The 21,376-nt window shown below is 45.6% G+C and overlaps 1 protein-coding gene across 3 annotated transcripts in view; it reads left to right on the top strand.

Annotated features, from left to right (window-relative positions):
* The first annotated feature begins 4,885 nt into the window (after positions 1-4,885).
* The window catches only part of PKIA (cAMP-dependent protein kinase inhibitor alpha), a 75,101-nt gene continuing 58,610 nt past the window's right edge, over positions 4,886-21,376 (top strand). For 2 of the 3 annotated variants that reach the window (XM_084864338.1, XM_084864339.1), the window contains exon 1: positions 4,886-5,050. The gene's annotated coding sequence lies outside the window, so the exon portion shown is untranslated. The remainder of the gene's footprint in view (positions 5,051-21,376) is intronic. The other variant, XM_084864340.1, reaches the window with a different exon arrangement.

The following is a 21,376-nucleotide window of genomic DNA, read 5'->3' as shown; positions in this document are numbered from 1 at the left end:
TCTTAGTGTATCTATAGTTTCTTGAATGCAACTCTATTTCTATTACCATAGCCTTGCTGTCCCTGAATTACATTTGTATGTATTTTACATGATATATCTTCTGAGCTCAGTGAAAGAGTAGACATTTGTCATAAAATTGTAAGATTTCTATAAAGCATAATGAATCAACCCCAATCAACTGGCCACCACACACACACACACACACACACACACACACACACCACCTACACACTATTATTATAGAAACTCCCCTCCTATCCTTTCTCATAAATCAAAATTATATAAAACAATACTGACTGTCGTGTACTAAGTGCCCAACTCTTTCCTGGTGAAGCAAGCGCCCAGCTTCCGGCAGACCCCTGTAGAATGATGAGAAGAGGAGGCCTGGCACTCACTGGGGACATATGCTTGGGCCAAATCACCCAGATAGCTCCTCTCACAATAAATCTGAGAAGCTAATCTCTGCTGGATTGTTAATGGCTTTCTAATGAGATACTCAATACAAGGTTACCCCTCCCGGTAGTGCATTTGCATTTAAATGAGCCTCTTCTGGAAGGACTCCCTAACTCAAAGAGTGATTCTACTGCTGGCTGGCAGCTCCAGGCACACCACCCAGGCCTCGGGGTTGGGTTTCACATGATCTCATTAGGCCATTTGATCCCTAATTCCAGACAATCAGGAAGGAAGCATGACAGACCTCAGAGTCACAGTCCAAAGACTGTTTTTATAGAGGAGCATACAGTGAAAAGTCATGGAGTAAAACATTGATTTGTTTCACCTCAGGCCGGCCTCTTCTGAGTCAATCATCTGGCATACTGGTGTAGGTTCAGGCCCAAAAACATACATTCAAACCCTGCGATATAAGACATCTTTCGTCTTGCTATCTTTTCCTTCCTAGGTCCCTCATGCCTTTAGTTGTGACACTGTATCTGCCCAGAGGTACTAAGATAATTAGTTCCTGACATTTAACATATTTCATTTTTGTCTTTTTCTCAGCACCATCTACAAGAAGTCTCTTCCATGGCAAGAGTTGTTTGATGGGTGAAGGAGCCTCAATTACCCTGAGAAACTGTCTCTACCTCCAGGGGGTCTGGCTTTCCAGAATGGAAACCACACCGGGAGGGATGCTAAGATAAGTCTGGGACCTTCCCATGTCACCACACGTAATCCCCCACTGCCTCATACCAATGGGAGAAAAAGCTAAACTTCCACCATCACTCTCAAGGACAAACCTTTGTAATAGTCTTTGTTGTCCTTATTTCAAAAATGAGACAAAGTCAGCCTGGGGAGGGAAGAATCCGAGCCCAGATGTGTTCGGTTACAAAAGCCCTGAACTCAGACATCTCAGTCTTCCCATCCCCGTCACCTTCTCGTCCTCCCTCCCCTTAACTTCATACAACCTTTTACCTCCAACACCTGATACCTAATGAACCCTCCAGCTAAATGATAAATTATTAGCCACCAGGTTTAGCATGTTCTCTCTTCCAAGGTACTGAGAACTCTAAAGGAGATAGAAGCCTGCTTACATCGGCAAGGATAACATTTATAAGGGTGAGCTCCCCCTATTGCTGGCACCAAGCAATTTCACTCCATCTCACTATCCCAGTGGTTGGACCTTAACCTTTTTACTTGCCTCGGATCATTTTGACAATCTGGAATAGCCCTATGAAACTCTTCCTAAAATAACACTTTAAATTCACAAACTATAAGAGACTTTCAAAGGAAGCTAATGACCAATTTAAAATGCAAATTTGTGAATACAAATGTATCCAATGAAATAAATGAAATATTTAAGCTCATTAAACAACAAGGTGTAACAGTAGCTCTACTAACTACTATATTTAACAATAGTGATGCCAGGGGAATGAGTTACCTCTAGACACATGGACTAGAATGGAACAATTAACTAAATGGATGATGAGTGGTGGGAGCAACATTTCCCACTATTAGAGAAGGAATTTACAGACAAGCAAAGGGTAGAAGCTAAAATGATTCATGTGTTAATGGATTAGAGTTGGAGAAATCCGTATGCATGCATTTAGATCAATATCAAAACACTTTTAGACAGGTGCCCATACATGGGCTATACATAATATTTCTTTGCTCTCTCAGTTAAGAGAGCCTAAACAAATGATGCCTCATTAGCAATCAGCACACATAGGGCCCAAATCTTGTTTTCTATTCAATAAAAGGAATTAGGGCTCCTTGAAGAAATGGCTGATTTTAGGACTGGGGCAGGAAATAGTATAAGAAAAGCTTGGAGCATCTTTGCAGTGTCAGAAAATAAAAAAGTGTTCACACACAAAACACCCCCTTCCCCCACCAAGGGAGTATGCCAAAAGAGCTGCAATGGCCAAGTCTGGAATGTTAGAACAACAAAACAAAGCAGCATTGCATTAAAACCCAAACTATAAAATAAATATTCATGAGTTTATACTGACATAAGTAATTGAATAAATTAACTTGGGGGGGGGGGGTAGACAAATGTCACTGCAGAAGAATTCCAAACACTTCATTCATGCACATACTCTGTCCTCAAGGAGGTGGATCCAACTCTTCACCCTTCGGTGTGGGCTCCACACAGTAACTTCCTTCCGACAAGGACATACCAAGGGGGCAGAGGCGTAACCTCCCGGGGGAGAAACGCGGGACCCTGCCTCAGCCAGGTGATCAAGGTCAACAACAGGCATAAATAAACCACGTCGATAGCATATGCCTTTGACAGGATGTTATGAAAATGGTGCTTTAGCTCTGAGATTGTTCTCCCAATAAACCATAACCCCAGTTAAACATCAGACAGAGATGACAGGAATGAGGCATGCTGCAAGAGACTTGACCAGCACTCCTCAAAACTGTTAAGGTCATCCAACACAAAAAAAGGCTGAGGCATTACCACAGCCCGGAGAAGCCTAAAGGGTCATAACGACTAAATGGGATGGGGTGACCTGGATGGGAGCCTGGAACAGAATTAAGGACATCAGGTCAACCCAAAGAAAATCTGAATAAAGCACTGACTTTGGTTAACATTAATGTATGAATACTAGTTCATGAATTGTAACAAAAGAACAATACTAATGCAAGGTGTTAGTGATGGAGGAAAGTAGAAATGGGAACTTGACTATCTACTTAATTTTTCCACATGACATTCTAAAATACAGTTTACTAAATATAACAAAAAAGGTAGTGATGGTTTGATTTGAACATCAGAGTAATCTATAAAAGGTGCAATAAAAAATTATCTGTGGCTTCCATTGTGCTCCTATTATTACTGTGGTTTGCTCTCTGCATGTGTATTTACAGGAAACGCCAAACTTCAGTTTGAGGTTAATGAAACGAAAGATGTCCTATTGCCACCCAGACCTCACTTACCCCTTAGATACAAGTTAGGGATCCCTTGAGCTGTGTTGACATGAATGGCCTAATGCTCTGAGTGTGGGGCTCAGAGGCATGGGTTAGCTTGCTCTGCCTTTCATACAACACACATTCTAGGGCCAAGAATTCTCACCGAGCTTTGTTGGAACCCCTGTTGCTACTCTGCCTCCCAGTTTGGGAGCTGGCAAAGGAGGATGGGAACATTTTACAGAGCAAAGGTGCTTCCTGCGTGTGCAATGCGCTTGTTCAGGTCCCTGGTCAAACCCGCATTTGAAGGCTGGCCTGGACCTGGTGACGGGTTCAAAAGCGAGGCAAGGTTGCTGAAACAGGTTTGGCTCTGTGGATAGAGCTTCAGCCTGCGGAGTGAAAGGTCCCAGGTTCGATTCCGGTCAAGGGCATGTACCTGGGTTCTGGCACATCCCCAGTAGGTGTGCAAGAGGCAGCTGATCGATGATTCTCTCTCATTGATGTTTCTAACTCTCTATCCCTCTCCTTTCCTCTCGGTAAAAAATTAATAAAATATATTTTTAAAAAACCCCAAAAAACAAAAGCAAGGCAAGGTCAATGAGCGAACTCCAGAGACAAGGACCCTCCCTGCCCTGGAGGGAGTGTCTCAGCCTCGATAAAAGAACCCTAGGCTTGGCTATAAGACAGCAATCCTTGGCTCCCCTCCCCTTCCACCCCCCTCTTAAACCCCCAACTGCTCATTGGTCAGCAGAGGAGAAGGAGGTGGGGGAAAGATGGGGCGGGTGAGGGAAGCAGGGGGCTTCTATGCTGGTACTCTCTTCTTGTTCCTAAGGCCAAGTCTGTTCAGTTCTCGGGGAAGGAAAGAATAAAACCATCCGTGACTGTGGCTCTGCTTCCTCCCCAAATGGCACAGCTGTCAGCCGAGCAGCCAGCGGGCGGGGTGGGAGGGGGGGACGAGGAGAGGGCGTGTGTCAGAGGAAACATCTGTCCACTGCGTGCCCCACGGAGCAGCCACCTATCCTGGGGTGACCCCTCTCTGCTCCTCCGCGGCGGCGGCGGGAGTTTCCCTCCCGTGACGTAGGCGCGGGGGCCGAGGTCCCCGCTTCCACCAGGACAGCGATCCGGCCGTGCGTTCAGGGAGGGTGGGGCGCCCCTCCGGGGGCTTCCAGACATGGGTGGCCAATTTAAAACGTTCCGGATCCTTTGAATGTTTATCTGAAAAGACAAGCCGGTACACCTCGAATTCGGCGAAATGAACAATACCGGTGCCGGGAGCGCGAACGGGGTGGGGAAACCCACTCGGCGGCTCGGAGCTGTCCATGCAGCCCGGGCGGCGGGGGCGCGCGCGGGGGAGGGCGCTTTGCAGGGACCGCCGCCCCGGCTCCTCTCTCTCTGGCCACGACCCCGCGGCGCGCCCCCCGAAAAAGCATTGGAATGGGGAGCCACCCGAACCCCCGGAGGGGGAGGAGCGGGGGGCGGGGGCCCCGGGGGCGGGCCGCTCCCCCCGCGGCGGGCGCGCAGTGCGGCGGTCCGCCCGGCCGGATGACTTCATGCGCGCGGGCCGGAGCGGCTGCTGCAGCGGCAGGTGGGGCGCGGGCACCGGGCACCGGGCATCGGGGACCGGGGACGGGGATCAGGGACCGGGGACCGCGAGGAGGCTCTGCGGCCGGGCTGCGGGCGCCGGGACCGGCGCGGACTGCACCCCGAGAAGGTAAGCCGCCGGGCGGTGATCGATGAGCCTGGACCGCGCAGAGCCGTGCATTCCGCGCGGCTGATCGTGGGGTTCGCGAGCCGGAGGAGGGGACCGCCTGCCCTGCCTGCCTCTGCGGCATGCTGCCGGGGACCGGGGCGCCGCTGGGATCGCAGGGGGAACCAGCCCGGGGCCCGGGATCGGGGGAGGCTGGAGGGCAGACAAAGGGGGCCCGCGGCCGCCCTGTGCCTAGCGACCGGCGCCCACGTCGGGGCCCGGCTCCGCACACCGGGAAGGGGCTCCAGATGCACCATCACCGGAGTGGTACCTCCGCCTCTGCCCCTGCAGCCTTCGCCTGTTTTTTTTTGTTTTGTTTGTTTTTTGTTTTTTTGTTTTGTTTCTGGCTTGGGAGCAGCAGGTGCTTGGCTCGGGGAAGAGGTCAGAAACCTCCCTCTCTACCCTGGCCTCTGCCTTCCCAGCGGGGAGGTGGGTCTGTGCAGGTGTCAGTGCCCGGCGCCCCCGCCCGTGCAGCGCCCTGAGGAAGTCTCGCATCAGAGGAGAAACTTCTCTCCTCTGCAGTTCAGCTTCGCCCAGCAGCACCTGCCTTCATGCACAGCCTTCGCTGTCAGTCCTTCCACGGGCTGGGGAGGGAGGGAGGCAGGGAGGGCGGGCGGAGGGGGGTGCTGGGCTCACTCACAGGCCCCCCTCGCAGCTCCCGCCCACCGCCTCTATTCCTGGACTGACGTTGCCAAGGTCCCAGGAAGGACGGTGCGCGCCCCAGGTCTGGGGATTCGCTCTCTTGCTACCTGGGCCCTCCCTCACATACATGACATCAGAAATCCTGCTTTTAGCCCAAATACCGGCGTGGTTTGCGGCACCTCCCTCCACGGTGGTCCCTGCGCTACCTGCCAGGAGGGTTTCCCGGAGAGCAGAATCTGCGGGTGAGCCAGGAGGCCGTGCCGCACAGGGGCCCTGTGCCCGGGCGGAGGGGGTTAGAGGTGTGACTGCCAGTCTCGCCTGTTACGCCCAGAGCCTTTTTCGTCGGGGGGGTGGGAGTAGGGGGGGTTGAGGGGTGGGGGTGGGGTGTTGAGGGCCATCTAGCTGTGGGGTTTGGGCAAGTCCTCCCCCCACAAGCAGTGCCTTGTCCTCAGGATCCCCAGTAACCTCAAAGGGGTTTCCAGAGAGCCTTCCCCTTGGCTCTCTTAGGAAGCCAGTGGAGCTGGCCAGGCTGAGCCTCAGGTTATTGGAGCTTCAGGTTAGTCTCCCCGTGAGGGGTGCTGACCTCTTGTCCTAGGGGTTCCCCCGCCGCTGGGCCCAAGTGCCTGCCCCTGTTGCCCCTGGGGACGCACATTTGACTAGCATGCTGTGAGATGGTGGAGATGGCCTTGCCAGGATCCCGGTACCCCTCCACCGACAGAGAGCAGTTGCACTGAGCCAGACTGTGGGGAGTCTGTGTGCCAATATTCCATTCAAAAAGGAGATCTGTTATCTTTAAATTTGACATGAGAGAGACGTTCTGACTCAACAGCCATGCAATTTCATTTTAGCAAATTAAAACAGATCAATGAAAAGGAGGGGCAGGGTTTGCCGCTAGACCTTTACCCCTGCTTACCTTCATGTCTGGATGCTGCTTTTAGACAGAGATGTCCTGGCTCTAAACGTTTATGCTAATTCCATTATATGCCGTTGTTGCTCTTCTGAGGACACATACTCTTTAAAGAAAACCCTTTAGAAAGATTTGAGTTGGTTTCTTTGTCTCCACCTTCAGTGCATGAGGCAGAGGGAGTGGAGGGGGTGGGCAAATCCCACACCAGTGGCCCCCCCAAAACTGTTCCCTGGGACCACGGACACCTCAGGGCCCATTTCATTTTGGGCTTGTTGTGGATGTTCCTGATATATGTCGAGTGTGGGCTGCGTTTGAAATATAACATTTTCAAGAGCCTAGAATCTTAACGCAGGCACACCAACTAGAAGAGGGAACAAAGAACAAGAACAACAAAACCTTTTATTTGATCACCTTCCTCTCCTAACCTTGAAATATTGAACTATATAAATAATTATTCTGGACATTAAGTGGTCACAAATATTAATGCAACAATTCATTTAGAATAAGTTAGCCCCAGGCCCGTGAGCTACAGATGAGTGCAACTGATTTTAAGTGCAACCTAAATTTCTGGAATTTTAAGAGGCATCTTTCTGGTGAAGAATAGTGCATGGGAACATCCTATTGATGAAATAGAAAGGAAAAATGTCTATTGTTTGGTTTTTGGAGAAACTAAAATCTTTGGCAAGACATGGGTCAAGATTAGTGGACAGTTGCTGCCTAAGTGATCATCCCTGCCAGTGATCTTACACGTGAGAAGAAGCCACTGAGCCAGGGGCTGGAGCAGCCTTTCAGAAAGAAAGAAAACTAGTTAGAAAATGTGATTTTTTCAATCCTGTACAACCGAGAAAGATACTTACACTTAAGGGGTCACTCTCTGAGGAGAGTGTGGATTCAGAGCCCTAAAGAGAAATCTCCCTATGGTTTCTGACTAACGCTGGCTTTAGGACTTTCTTTCCTTTTCTCTCACCGTCTCTGAGGGAAAGGAGAAGTTAATTGCCTGGTGTTCAGCAATGGAGAAATGAAAATAGGCTGATGTGCGCTAGTGGGTGCAGAGTGACCCCGGCGCTTCTGTAGGTTTGTCAGGGCGGAACTGGAGTCAGTCTGCCGCTTTCCAACCTCCTACCAAGCATTCAGCCTGGGGCAGTGGGCGCTGTAAGGAATTTAGTACAAACGTCCCAGTCCCTGTTCCCTCTCAGAACAAAGACGTGTCTGGTGCTGCATGAGTACCGGAAGCTAGAGTCAAATGGCCTAAGAGATTTTAAGAAATGGGAAGGAAAGAAAGTAGGAATAATAGTGTGAGGAAGAAAGGCCGTTCCTGTTTAACCAGGGCCCTCCTGAGAATGGGTAGGAAAGCACTGTCTTGGAAGGTCTCACAGCCTCTTGATCGCCAGGTTCCTGTAACGTCACCCTGGTCACTGTGTATATATGTTTGTTATTTAAAAATACTTGGATTTAAAAGTTATTACTAAGTTATATCTACCAGACACTGTAATACTTCTTTTTAAAAAATATATATTTTATTGATTTTTCACAGAGAGGAAGGGAGAGGGATAGAGTAGAAACATCGATGAGAGAGAAACATCAATCAGCTGCCTCTTTCACACCCCCCACTGGGGATGTGCCCCAACCAAGGCACATGCCCGGGACCTTTCAGTCGGCAGGCCGACGCTCTATCCACTGAGCCAAACCGGTTTCGGCTGTAATACTTCTTTATCTAGTTTCCCACTAATTCCCTTAAGTTAGCCTCTCCATGGGGGGTGCTCACCCCTTGTCCTAGGGGCTCCCTGCAAAGCCCTGTGCTCAGCCCAACTGCCCGTTCCTGTTGCCACCTAGGGATGCACATTTAAGTAATATGCTTCACACACACACGTAGAATTCTACATACCTTACTGGTGTGTGAAACACACACACAGAATTCTGCATGCCTTGAGGGTGTGTGAAACACAATTCTGCATACATTGTGGGTGGTTGAAACACACACACACACACACACACACAGAGTTCTGCATACATTGCAGGTGTATCAAACACAATTTTGCATACATTGTGGGTGTGTGAGGCCCGAAAGCCCTCCTTAGAGAATTGTTTGAGGACATCGCTTTGGGCTCCCTTTGACAACACCCATGTCCTCCCTTCGCCCAGACCTTTCTGCTCCTCGTTCTTTGCCCTCCACACGTAGGGCAAAGGGAGCTCTGTGCTAGCACCGGCTCAAAGGCGCTGGCATACCAAGAGGCAGGTGCCTGTGAGAGCAGCCAAAGCACCTCCAGGCAGGAGAAAGGAATCCCAGAAGGAGCCCTGAATGTTGCACTTCCCACGTGACTGGCTTAGGTTGTTCCTGCCCAAACCGTTTTCCCCAAAGGGAAAGGGTTCCCAGACGCAGAGGGATCACACCTCCAAATACTCGCAAGAGCTTCCCTAGTAGTTGAGTGGTGAGTTCTACTCTAAAATGTATTCAGTTTCTTAGGGTGGACGTGTTTCTGCCTCAAAATCCCTGTTTCTTTCTGGCAATGCTGTCTGCAGTGATAGATTTGCTTTTGCCAAGTTAAGGAAAGAATGACAAGGTATGTCCAGCCCTCCTAGTTTCTAAAACGATTGCCAGCATAAAAATGCGTTCAGGTTCCGGGCTTCCTATGGCCTTGAGGAGTACTAGCTCGCCTGGTTCCTGCTGGTGCTGGTGCTCAGAGAGGTGTGACAAGAACCACATTGATCTAGAAAAAGCAAAGACGGAGAGTGGGGAGAGAAAACTCGAGGACAACGTAAGCTGCTGCTTTCTTAACGTTCCCCGAACTATGAAATAACCGCACATGGAAGTTCCTAAAATGAGTGCGATTTTGTGGGAACTTCATCATAATATGCCTAATATGAGGCACATCTGAACTTTATTTGATAGTAGATTTTTATTGTGATAAAGTATAAATAACAAAATTTTACCATTTTTAAGTATCTACCATGATTCACTGGTACTTCAAAAAAATTGAGTAACCATCTCCACTCGCCATTTCCAGAACTTTCACATCATCCCAAATAGACACTTTGTACCCAATGAACAATAACCTCTCATTCTTCCTTCTCCTCAGCTTCCGGTAAATTCTATTCTATTTTTTGTGTCTATGAATTTGCCTTTTCTAGGGTCCTCACATAAGTGGAATCATGCAATATTTGTCCTTTTATGCCTGACTTCTTTCACTTAGCATAATGTCCTCAAGGTTCATCCACATTGTAGCATGTAATAGAATTTCATTTTTTTTTTAAGGCTGAATGAGATTTAATGATAAATATACTGTATATAATAATTTCTAGTTACAAAACACTTTCAGCATATCGCCTTTCTATTATATTAATGTTAACCTGATATATAACACTACCCTATTACCTTAGCAGATGCCTAATAATGTGTATTATGGGTGTGCCATAATTTTATTCATCCAAAAACAATGGATAAGCATTTGCTAAGTTCCAAATTGTTTTATGATTTCAAATGGTAATGGACATAGGGGTACATGCCTTTATATGTTGGTGCTTTTAGTTCTGATGGAAAAATTCTTGGATTCTTGGAGTAGTATGGAGTGGTATTATTGGGTCAGAGATTATGTACAGTGACTATCTGTAATAACAAAAGCATAATATGCTAATTAGACCCGACATCCTTCCAGAAGAGCCGGGGCTGCAAGGCCTCTAGTAAAAATCATAAACTTTTTATAAATAAGTTAGAAATAGTCTAACTTTTTTCACTTTTAGTCCATGGGGAAAATACACTACTCACAAGAATTGACAGATTTCAAGTTTCTCAATCATCCATTGCATAATTTCAGAAATATTACACAGCCATTGCAGATGTCAGGAGAGGCTTCTGGAAACAACGTGGGAAACTAGACACATCTGTAGTTAGTTTTGTTTTGTTTTTAAGCTCCAGCAATGGGTCATGTGTATCCAGCCTAACCTTAAATTTGATCTATTTTTTTGGTTCAAATATATGTACCTGCATTATGGTAAATATTTTATTTTGCTGCATTTCCTTTACTTTCTCTCTTTTTTTAATTTAAATATTTTATTGATTTTTTACGGAGAGGAAGAGAGAGTGACAGAGAGTTAGAAACATCGATGAGAGAGAATCATGGATCAGCTGCCTCTTGCACACACCCCCACCGGGGATGTGCCCACAACCAAAGTACATGCCTTTGACCGGAATCGAACTCGGGACCCTTCAGTCCGCAGGCCGATGCTCTATCCACTGAGCCAAACAAGTTTTGGCTCCCTTACTTTCTCTTAAGTGCATTCTTTTTAACTTATACTGGAACAAAATAATTAAAGCCCAATGATGGAAGTGTCTTATAGAGTAAATTGCACAATATTGGAACATCTGAGGTATAAACAGAATTGGCAAGACTTTTAACTGCCCTCCGATGGGGACTGTCTGGATTTGCATTGTCCCACGGAAGAGAATCAGGGAGCTTGCTGTGGATTGCATCATGCTTTACACGAATCAGACATTAACAAGCCAAAAGGGCAAAGCTCCCTAAAGCGAAAAGGCGGCAAGAACACAAACACACCTCAGACACACAGTATTGTCGGGTATGGTTTTTCTTTGGTTGATTGGGCTGGAGGGACCAATTAAGAAACATTTTCCCTATTATTTACTTTTGTGTGTGTTGCTGGTTCATCAAACCCTCATTAAAAAGCAGACAGAAAACCAATAAGCATTCCGATTTTTGCCCGAATCAGCAACAAGAAGCCCACATTTTCAACAGGGCACTGCTGTGGCTCTGAGCCTGGGGGTAGAAGTGCTGGTGTTTTGGTCCTTGCAATAGTAGCGACCACGTGACCTGCTCTGTGTTTTCTGCTCAGCGTCGCACTGAGTCAGCGCGGGGGCCAGTCATGCCATTCCTATGCTCCTCTCCATGATCTCTCACGCTCAGGCCCTCTGCTCATTGGAATGTAGAGAGAAGCAACCAGGATGTCAACACCCTCTCTCCACTCACAGACGTCATCTCGCCAGGATTTGCAGATACTGGTATCATGTTGATTCTATATTGGTGGTTGATCCCGTTGGGTAATGGGTTCACTAACAATAATGGGTCAGACTCACCAAACCCAAATTCAGACTTAAACGCTATCAGATGTTTAAAGATTGCAAAGATTTAAGGATTTTAATATTTTCTATGTATGGTAATATGTAAACATTGTAGGAAAGTAACGTTATATTTATGGGTTTTTAATAATAAGGTATGCATGTATGCAGGAGAAGGATGTATTTTTAGAAGAATTCATTCTGAAAAGGCTGCATTAGCACATTTTCTAAAAAACACCACTGCCCTTAAAAATTCATTGTGACAAAATCATTGTTCACCCAAGTTCATCTCTCCTCTCCGGGAAGTGAGTTGTTTTTAGGGAAAGTGCTGCCATGTAATCTGTGCTTCCCACTGTGGTAGGGGCTGAAGTGAAATGGGCTGGCATTCTGACCTATCGCAGCTCACCCACACTTGCCAGAACTACCTAATGATCGGCACAGAATGGCTTTATAAGAAACTAGGGGCCCAGTGCACGGATTCGTGCAACTTGAAAGGAACTGTGGGCAGTGAGGCTGTGATGAGCACAGAGGTGGGTCTCAGCCCATCTTCCATGCCCCTGTCTGGCTCTTCCCGCTGCAGGACCCCTCCCCCCTCCCCCATCCCCTGTCTGTTGGCAGACCTGCTCCCACACCGCTGATGGTGTGGAGTGATCTGGGCTGGAGCCAGCAGCGAGTGTGAGTGGGATCAGCACCATCAGCGGGTGAGAGTGACCCCTGATCATCCCTCAAAGAGGAGAGGGAGGTGGAGAAGCCCTCAGGGGCAATCGGGGCCACCAGCTACTGCTCGCACCTGCTGACCACACTAGTCCCTCTTGCATTAGTGCCAACCCCAATTGTTCCATGTTGGCAGTGGGTGCAAGTGGCAGCTCTGATGCCAGCTGTGGGTGTGAGTGGCAGCTCTGGTGCCGGGAGCAGGTGAAAGCGGGGCCATCATCAGTGGCAGGTGCAAGTGGTGGCTGCCAGCCCTGATTGCCCCTCAGGAGCAGGGGGGGGGGGTGGTGTAGAAGCCCTGAGGGGCAGTTGGGCTTGGCAGCTGCTGCTCGAACCTACTGATGGTGCTGAGCAATCAGGGCTGGTGCCAGGCACCGGCAACTCCGGTGCCGGCAGCAGGGGTGAGTGGGGCCAGCGCTGACAGCAGGTGTGAGCACCCAGTGGGAACATGGTGCGTGGGAGCAAAGGGTTTTCAGTAATACGAGAGGCTCACCAATGACAGTGACTGGGCCCACCTTGGTCTGGTTCTCCTGCTCACTTGCTCCACCATCCCACTGTGGCCAATTCCCCGCCATGTTCTGTGCTCTGCCGCCCCTTGCCAATGTCCGCCATCTTTCACATGTGCCCCCTGGTGGTCTGTGCACATCATAGCAACTGGTTGTTCGGTTGTTCAGTTGTCCCGCCGTTCGGTCTATTTGCATATTAGGGTTTTATTTATATAGATAAATATGTAGCTACTGAGACTCTCCACTGATAAAAGTCAGTGGAGATATGGAGTGATCTTCTAGAAGAGAAATCTAAATCACATTTTCTATATCAACTCCATGTTAGAGAAGAACCCAGTATTGCAAAGAAGGCACTAGCTATATCTTATAAAAGTTCAGATGTTTAGGGAGCTTATTGGTATCATACTACGGTAAGCCCTCAATAAATGTAAACTGTTACTTTAAAAGAGTAACATATCAAGAGCATAAATATTTCTGCACCACAAATGGCCAGTTTTGTACTTGCTTTCATTTATAGGCATTTACAAAATATTTGTTTAAGAATAAAATGAATCAATACCATTTAGTATTAAAAGCTGCCTTCTGCCCTGAACAGTTTGGCTCAGAGGATAGAGCGTCGCCTTGTGGACTGAAGGGTCCCAGGTTCGATTCTGGTCAAGGGCATGTACCTTGGTTGCGGGCACATTCCCAGTGGGGGGTGTGCAGGAGGCAGCTGATCGATGTTTCTCTCTCATCGATGTTTCTAACCCCCTCTCCCTCTTTCTTCCTCTCGGTAAAAAAATCAATAAAAAATATTTTTTAAAAAACTGTCTTTTACGCAATTGGTATTCTATGCACGTTCATTGTGATTATTTTCATAGGTGTGGTGGGGATGAATTAAAGATGGAACTATCATTTTTCCTGTTTCTTGCCAAATCATATACTCTCCCACTGAGGCTTTGGTAAGGTGGGAATTAGAGGTGAAGCGCTTTTCAACCTCATTTATTGTGAAGAATACCATCAGAGAGTACGCAGAATCATGGTCGATTGAAAACGTTTTCTGCCGGCCTGTAGGTTTGAGATGGTGGACTGGTGGCATTATCATAGGGCTTCACGAAGTTACTGTTTTACCACAAAAATTAAATAAGACACTAAAATGGTCTCACACTGAACAGTCTCTGAGTAAGGGGGGGAGGGGAGGTTTGGCATCTTGGTCACCATCATTTAGGGCACATGTGTCAAACACAAGGCCCGCGGGCCAAATCCAGCCCGCCAGGCCTTGCAATGTGGCCCGCACCGCGCTGTCATCACTGCACTCCGCTGTCAGTTTATGACATTGTCAGTTTATGACTGTTCAGTAAACCATTCGGCCCGCGATTTAGGCTGGATTTTAGATTTTGGCCCCTTCTCTGATTGAGTTCGACACCCCTAATTTAGGGGGGGAAAAAATCACTGTCCTGTTCAGACAAAATACTTAGGTGGTTAAATTCCCACTTAAAAGAGAAAGTGGAAAATGACATAACATGGCAGTACAATGTCATGAAAGCAAAGCGATTGATCTCGAAATGCCTAACCATAAAATCACTGTTTTTGGTTTCGTGTGGTAATTTTCTGCTTAGAGCTCTGGATAACTTTTGGTCATTTTCAAGATCTATCAAAAATCTCTAAACATTAAGTTCAAACTACGCTGATCACTAGAGCTCCCTTCCCTTTCCTCTAATTTTTCTTTATTTTTGAAGTGTTGGCTACCGCTCATAACCGAATCCCGCCTTTCAGGAGGTGATTCTGGGCCTTACATCCACCTGGTGTGAGCCCGCCCGTACCGTTCTCTCGCGCTGCGACTTAGGGGAACTTACTTGACCTCTATGAGCTGTTTCTTGATATTTAAGACAGGAAAGTCAGTGTTGTGAAGATTAAAGGTAACATAAAAGAAGAACTTGGTGTAGTATCTCAAACATAGTAAGGGTTAATAAATGCTTTCAATTTTTATCCTTCTAATTGGTCATGGGCAATTTGCAACCAGGTCTCATTGCGAAATGTTTTTGAACATGCTTTCCTACGTCTCTCTCCACACTAGTTAAGCGAAGCCTTGAGATGGCTCTGAGCCTCCCAGGAAGATGTCTATGTGCAGATGATAGCAGGGAGGGGCGAGGTCGAGTCCAGCACAGTTGTTGTCAGGCTGTGATCTGGCCCTGGCTGTGGCCATCGGACTTACCTTCTATATTTAACTCTGCAAGGAGTTGATTGGATGACCTGGAAAAGTCGATTGGCTCTTAATTCTGCAACTTATTTTCTTTCCGAATTGTGTCATATGTCTAAACACTCTTCACTGACATGATCAGAAAGGATAGCAAGGTTGTTGAATAGGGTGCTCATTTCAGAAGCAGGTGTCACACAAAATGAGAATGCTCCCTTACTTAAAAGCAAAAGGCAACTTTTTCTTTCCTTTTCTTTCCTTTTCTTTCCTTTTCTTTCCTTTTCTTTCCTTTTCTTTCCTTTTCTTCCCTTCCCTTCCCTTTCCTTCCCCTTCCTTTCCCTTCCCTTTCCTTCCCCTTCCTTTCCCTTCCCTTCCCTTCCCTTCCCTTCCCTTCCCTTCCCTTCCCTTCCCTTCCCTTCCCTTCCCTTCCCTTCCCTTCCCTTCCCTTCCCTTCTCTTCCCTTCCCTTTCTTTCTTTCTTTTTAATAATATAATGTGGAAGTTCTTGGAGAGGCAGCACTGATTTATAAAGAGCTGTTAACACTTCCTCTAGCAAAAACTTTGACTATTCTGCTAATTAGCTGCCTTATACCCAAATAGATTTAATATATATATATTATTGACTTTTACAGAGAGGAAGAGAGAGGGATAGAGAGTTAGAAACATCGATGAGAGAGAATCATAGATCAACTGCCTCCTGCACATTCCCTACTGGGGATGTGCCTGCAACCAAGGCACATGCCCTTGACCGGAATCAAACCCGGGACCTTTCAGTCCACAGGCCAATGCTCTATCAATTGAGCCAAACCGGTTTCGGCCCAAATAGATTTTTTTTTTTTTAATATATTTTATTGATTTTGTACAGAGAGGAAGGGAGAGAGACAGAGAATTAGAAACATCGATGAGAGAGAGTCATCGATCAGCTGCCTCTTGCACACCCCCCACTGGGGATGTGCCCACAACCAACGCACATGCCCTTGACCGGAATCGAACCCAGGACCCTTCAGTCCCCAAGCCGACGCTCTATCCATTGAGCCAAACCGGTTTCGGCCCAAATAGATTTTTGAATGTGTAACTATTGAAGAACTTTCTTACTGTTAGTCAATGTCATTCAATTGTCCAACAGGAAAATTAATCTGTTACTCCACAATCTATCTTATAGAAAGGACTCTTTGGTAGATGTTATCTTTCTCTTTTACTGAAGCTCAACGTTTTTAGAGAGCACACGTAAGCATTATAAAATTCAGGCCCTTGTTCATTACTAGGTGCTACGGAATTGATTTCACCAGTAGCAACACTTTTTAAACAAATAAAAAATAGAACCTGAATTAATGTGAAACTTTAGTACCAGAAACAGCTGCCCATCAAACCTGCATTATTAGTGTGCACACATGCTTTAGTATGATGACAATTTCTGTTGGTCTTGAAAAGCACATATGTATACATTTTTTAAATATGGATTTTTATTATTGATATGGACTGTTTTGGTTTAAGGAGACAAGTATAAAAGCTGCCTTACACCTAATATGTGAGCCACAGTTGTTAAAAACTGAGAATTTTGTGATCAACCTTCAGCCAAATTTGTAATAATTTATTTCGATTGGTAAAGTCCATGTGCACATAACAATTCTTTCAAGTAAAAAGTACAAATCATTAATAGGAGTAAATTATCCTACATTTCCAAGCCTATCATGCTAATTCTTGTTTCAGCCCTGAATTCATTAGCTATTCACTAAAGGCTTGAGGCATAGATTTTGGCCATAGTCTGATTCTAAGATGAGATGTTGCAAACAATGAAAATACCTGTTTTAAATATACATGCACATACATGTATACACATGCAAATATAGTCACATGTTTTAGGTGTATGTGTTATATATTGATTATATTTAAGTAGCTATCTGTGTGACTATATGTACACATATGTGCAATGTGTATATGTCTAGTTCATGAAAATTTTCCTTCTATTTAAAATATTTGATTATATTATCAATAAAGAATCCTTGTTTTCAGTCAGGTTTTGCAAAGAAAATATTTTTTTTCACTGCCCATTTATTTTTCAGAAGTTAAAAAATATTTAAAATTTCAAAGTGGTTTTTAAATATATGAATATGTCTCTATTTCAGATTGCTACACATGTTAAATATGTTATATGTGTGCATACATGTATACGTATGTATGTATATTCTTAACTTCATCTGATTGGGCTGTATCTACCATCCAGTTCTGGGAGAACAGTGGTGTGGTCGCCTTTCAGCTTGGAACATGTTCACGTGATTCCATTTTATCCGTTCAGGTCTGGCCTTCCATAGTGGTTCTGCTCTGAGGAGTACATTGTGCCATGGCTAAGAAATGTTCTTCTATGTCTGTAGGTCATGCTAATATTTACCAGTGTCCCAGAGAATCCTGATGTGAACTGCTCTCGATTGAATTGTGTTTCAGAATAGGCTGGTCCCTCTGTGAATCATCACATCTGTTCCTTCGGCATTTCTCACTTTTTCCGTTAGAGAATGAGCAGAGAAAAGGGGAAGGAAACTGTTTGTATTAAGGAACATTCCAGTTATTTTTATGTTTGTACTTTTAAAACATGCACTTTCATAGAAACACTGGGAATGTGAGCGTCATAGTTACACAACATATTTTATTGATTATTTTACAGAGAGGGAGAGGGACAGAGAGTTAGAAACATTGATGAGAGAAAACATCGACCAGCTGCCTTCTGCACACCTCCTACTGGGAATGTGCCTGAAACCAAGGTACATGCCCTTGACTGGAATCGAACCCAGGACCTTTCAGTTCACAGGCTGACGCTCTATCCACTGAGCCAAACCGGTTAGGGCTGTTTTCATTTTATTAAGTTACTAGAGGCCCAGTGCACGAAATTCATGCACGGGGGGTGGTGTCCCTCAGTCCAGCCTGCACCCTCTCCAATCTGGTACTCCTCGAGGGATGTCCAACTGCTTGTTTAGACTGGATCCCACTAAACGGGCAGTAGGACATCTCTCTCAGAATCCAGAACTGCTGGCTCCCAACTGCTTGCTTTCCTGATTGCCCCTAAACGCTTCTGCCGGCTAGCCTGATCACCCCCTAACCACTCCCCTGCCAGCCTGATTGATGCCCAACTGCTCCCCTGCCAGCCAGTTTGCCCCTAACTGCCCTCCCCTGCAAGCCTGGCCACCCCTAACTGCCTACCCCTGCTGGCCTAATTGCCCACAACTGTCCTCCCTTGCAGGCCTGGTCTCTCCCAACTGCCCTCCCCTGCTGGCCATCTTGTGGTGGCCATCTTGTGTTCACATGGGGGCAGGATCTTTGACCACATGGGGGCAGCCATCTTGTGTGTTGGAGTGATGGCCAATCTGCATATTACTCTTTTATTAGATAGGATAGTTCATGAATGGGGGCCAACTGGTTGCTGAAGGGTGTCCCGGATTAGGATGGAGTTTCCTTGGAGTGTGGGGCGGCCTGGGCAAGGGGCCTGTGGTGGTTTGCAGGCAGGCCACACCCCCTAGTGACCCAAACAGAGGCCTTGGTATCTGGGATTTATCTTCTGTAATTAAAACTTTGTAGCCTTAAGTGGAGGTCAAGGCAGGCCAGGGCTGCAGAAGCTTAGCTTCCTCCATTGCTGGGGGAAACCCTAGCCTCTTGCTCTCTCCAGCTCCGTGGCTGCTGCCATTTTTGTTGGGATTTATTTATATTCTATAATTGAAACTTTGTAGCCTTGAGTGGAGGCCTGGGCTGTCCAGGGTATGCCGAAAGCTTGGCTTCCTCCATTGCCGGGGAAACCCAAGCCTCCCTCCTGCTTTCTTTGTGGCCACAGCCATTTTGGTTGGAGTTAACTTGCATACTCTCTCCTGATTGGCTGGTGGGTGTTGCTTATTGGTGTAATGGAGTGATGGTTAATTTGCATATTACTCTTTTTTTAGATAGGATTGAAGTATCATATGTAATATTTCATATGAACACTGCATCAACTGCAGTACTAGTTTAGGAATTTTAATCTGGTATATAAATATGCTAACTTCTGTTGAAATTGCTACAACTTTAGGTTCAAAATTAATTTAATGGTTACTAATTGGTGTTATTATTCTTGTTTCTAATTATTGTTACCCCAAATAATGCATTATAAAGATAAAACTCCCTGCCTTAGAGTTTCTGTCCTATTAATCACAGACTAAGATTTCTCTTGGATATCAGCACAATGATATAATTTAGAGCACAGCCTAACAGGGGTTCTCAAACTTTTTAAAGTGGGGGCCAGATCACGGTCCCTCAGAGAGCTGGAGGGCCGGACTATATGAACTACTAATCCCTACTGTAACACCTTGGCTGCGCTCACTGCCCAAAAAACCTGGTGGGCAGGATCAGACTCCCCTGGGGGCTGCATGTGGCCCGCGGGCCGTAGTTTGAAGACCCCTGGCCTATGACATGACTTGTGAGTTAACAGGCAACCTTTAACTATAAGACATTCCTGATACTCCACTTTTGCAAATTCATTCTACACAAATGTGATCTTAATAACTGACACATGACTATCAATATTCAGTCATTCTCCATAATACGCTATTACAAATTATTAACAGAATATTGAGTAGCCGATAGTTCTATAGTATTTGTTCAGATTTTTATGTAAACTCAAGTGTAATTTACATTTATTTTTTAAAAATAATTTGTTGATTTTTTTTTTTAGAGAGAGGGAGCAGGGATATCCTTTATAGCCTATGAATTTCTAATATTTTAAGGTTATGCTGAACTTGATTCACTTACATAATAACTCACAGGTAATCTTTGCAATTAAGTATGCTTAGAGTAGGAAACAATATAGAAACTAATAACTAAAATTTTCTTTTTGTGAAATGCTAAGTGAAAAGGAAACAATGTTAAATAATAAATAAAGCATATTTGCAACTTGGTTTTGAATATCACATACATGGAGGAAAAAGACCTCAAGGATGTTTAAAAATCAATTCTCCCTGGCTAACCCAAGAAGCATAGCCCTGGCTCTTGTGGCTCAGTGATTACAGTGTCAGCCTGTGCACTGAAGGGTCGAGGGTTCAATTCCTGGTCAAGGATTCCTGTACTTCGGTTGTGGGTTCGCTTCCTGTGCTGGAAGCAGTCAGTCAATGTGTCTCTCTCACATCGATATTTCTTCCTCTCTCCCTCCCCTCTTTCATTCTCTGAAAAAGCAATAAAAAATATATCCTCTGGTGAGGATTAACAACAACAACAAAAAGATGTAGAGAGTCAGGGAGTCCTCTATGTCCTCTTGATCTCATTCTGTATTTCCAGATCCATCGCGATGTGCGTTACTGTTTAAGAAGAAATGTGCTAGCTCGGATGTGTGTTTTAACATGGAAACAGTGCTGAGTGTTGTTAAAATGTCCAATTTTTTGGCAGATTTCTGGAAGACCAAGGCTGAACCATAAAAATATTGAATATATGAGAAGAAAGGGAATTTCCCTTTATCCTGAAATCACAATGATAAATATTTTTATTTATTTTTTAAATAAAATATTATTTTTAAAACACTATACTATAATTCTCAAAGCGACTTTATGCTGGTCGCCTCACTGGACAGAGCTAACTCTGAAGCCGGGGAGCAAGGCCGCCCTCAGCTTGCAGCGGGCAGTGCGGGCCGCAGCTTACCCGTGTCCGCGCTGCGTGCGGTTATCAGTGGCAGCTTTCCTCGTGCCAGCAGCTTCCAGCCTTCTTCAGCTCACGGCACACACGAACCAGTTACTAAAATTGTGCCGACCTGACAAAAACGGAGGTACAATTTTGATTTATTCATACCAGCCAGCTATTATTGTGTTGGCTGTTGTAATTTTTTTTTTTTTTTTATTAGACAATCTAAGGGAAAATGAGGGCAGTGATCCTATTGACTAGCTCAGTATTGCGGCTTTTAAAAATCCTTTCAGCACACCAGTTCAAAGTCTCCGACAGGAACTGGGCAGGTCTAAGAGGTAAAAGCAAAAATGAAAATAGGCCGGGCTCCGCCTCTAGTTAGGAATTTGCTTTTGGTCTTCACTGGAGCCTGAACCAGGACAACCTGTGTTGATTACTTGCTTCAGCACAAAAGAGATGGACACCGTAAATAAGTTCTTAGGTTTAAAAATAAAACCTAGATTTTTTTTTCTGCCATATTCCAGTTTGTGTATCTGGTGTCTGTCAACTTCTCCAGAGAACCATGCCTCCTACCTAAAGGACTGCATTGCTTATAAAAACAATTGACAATGCTGACGGCTTACCAGAGTTAAATAATATGCCAATCTAGGTTACATTGA

The sequence above is a fragment of the Pipistrellus hanaki genome (genome assembly GCF_964339955.1).
Source record: "Pipistrellus hanaki genome assembly, chromosome: 17".
Classification (NCBI taxonomy): domain Eukaryota; kingdom Metazoa; phylum Chordata; class Mammalia; order Chiroptera; family Vespertilionidae; genus Pipistrellus; species Pipistrellus hanaki.
This window is presented reverse-complemented; position numbering and strand designations above follow the sequence as displayed.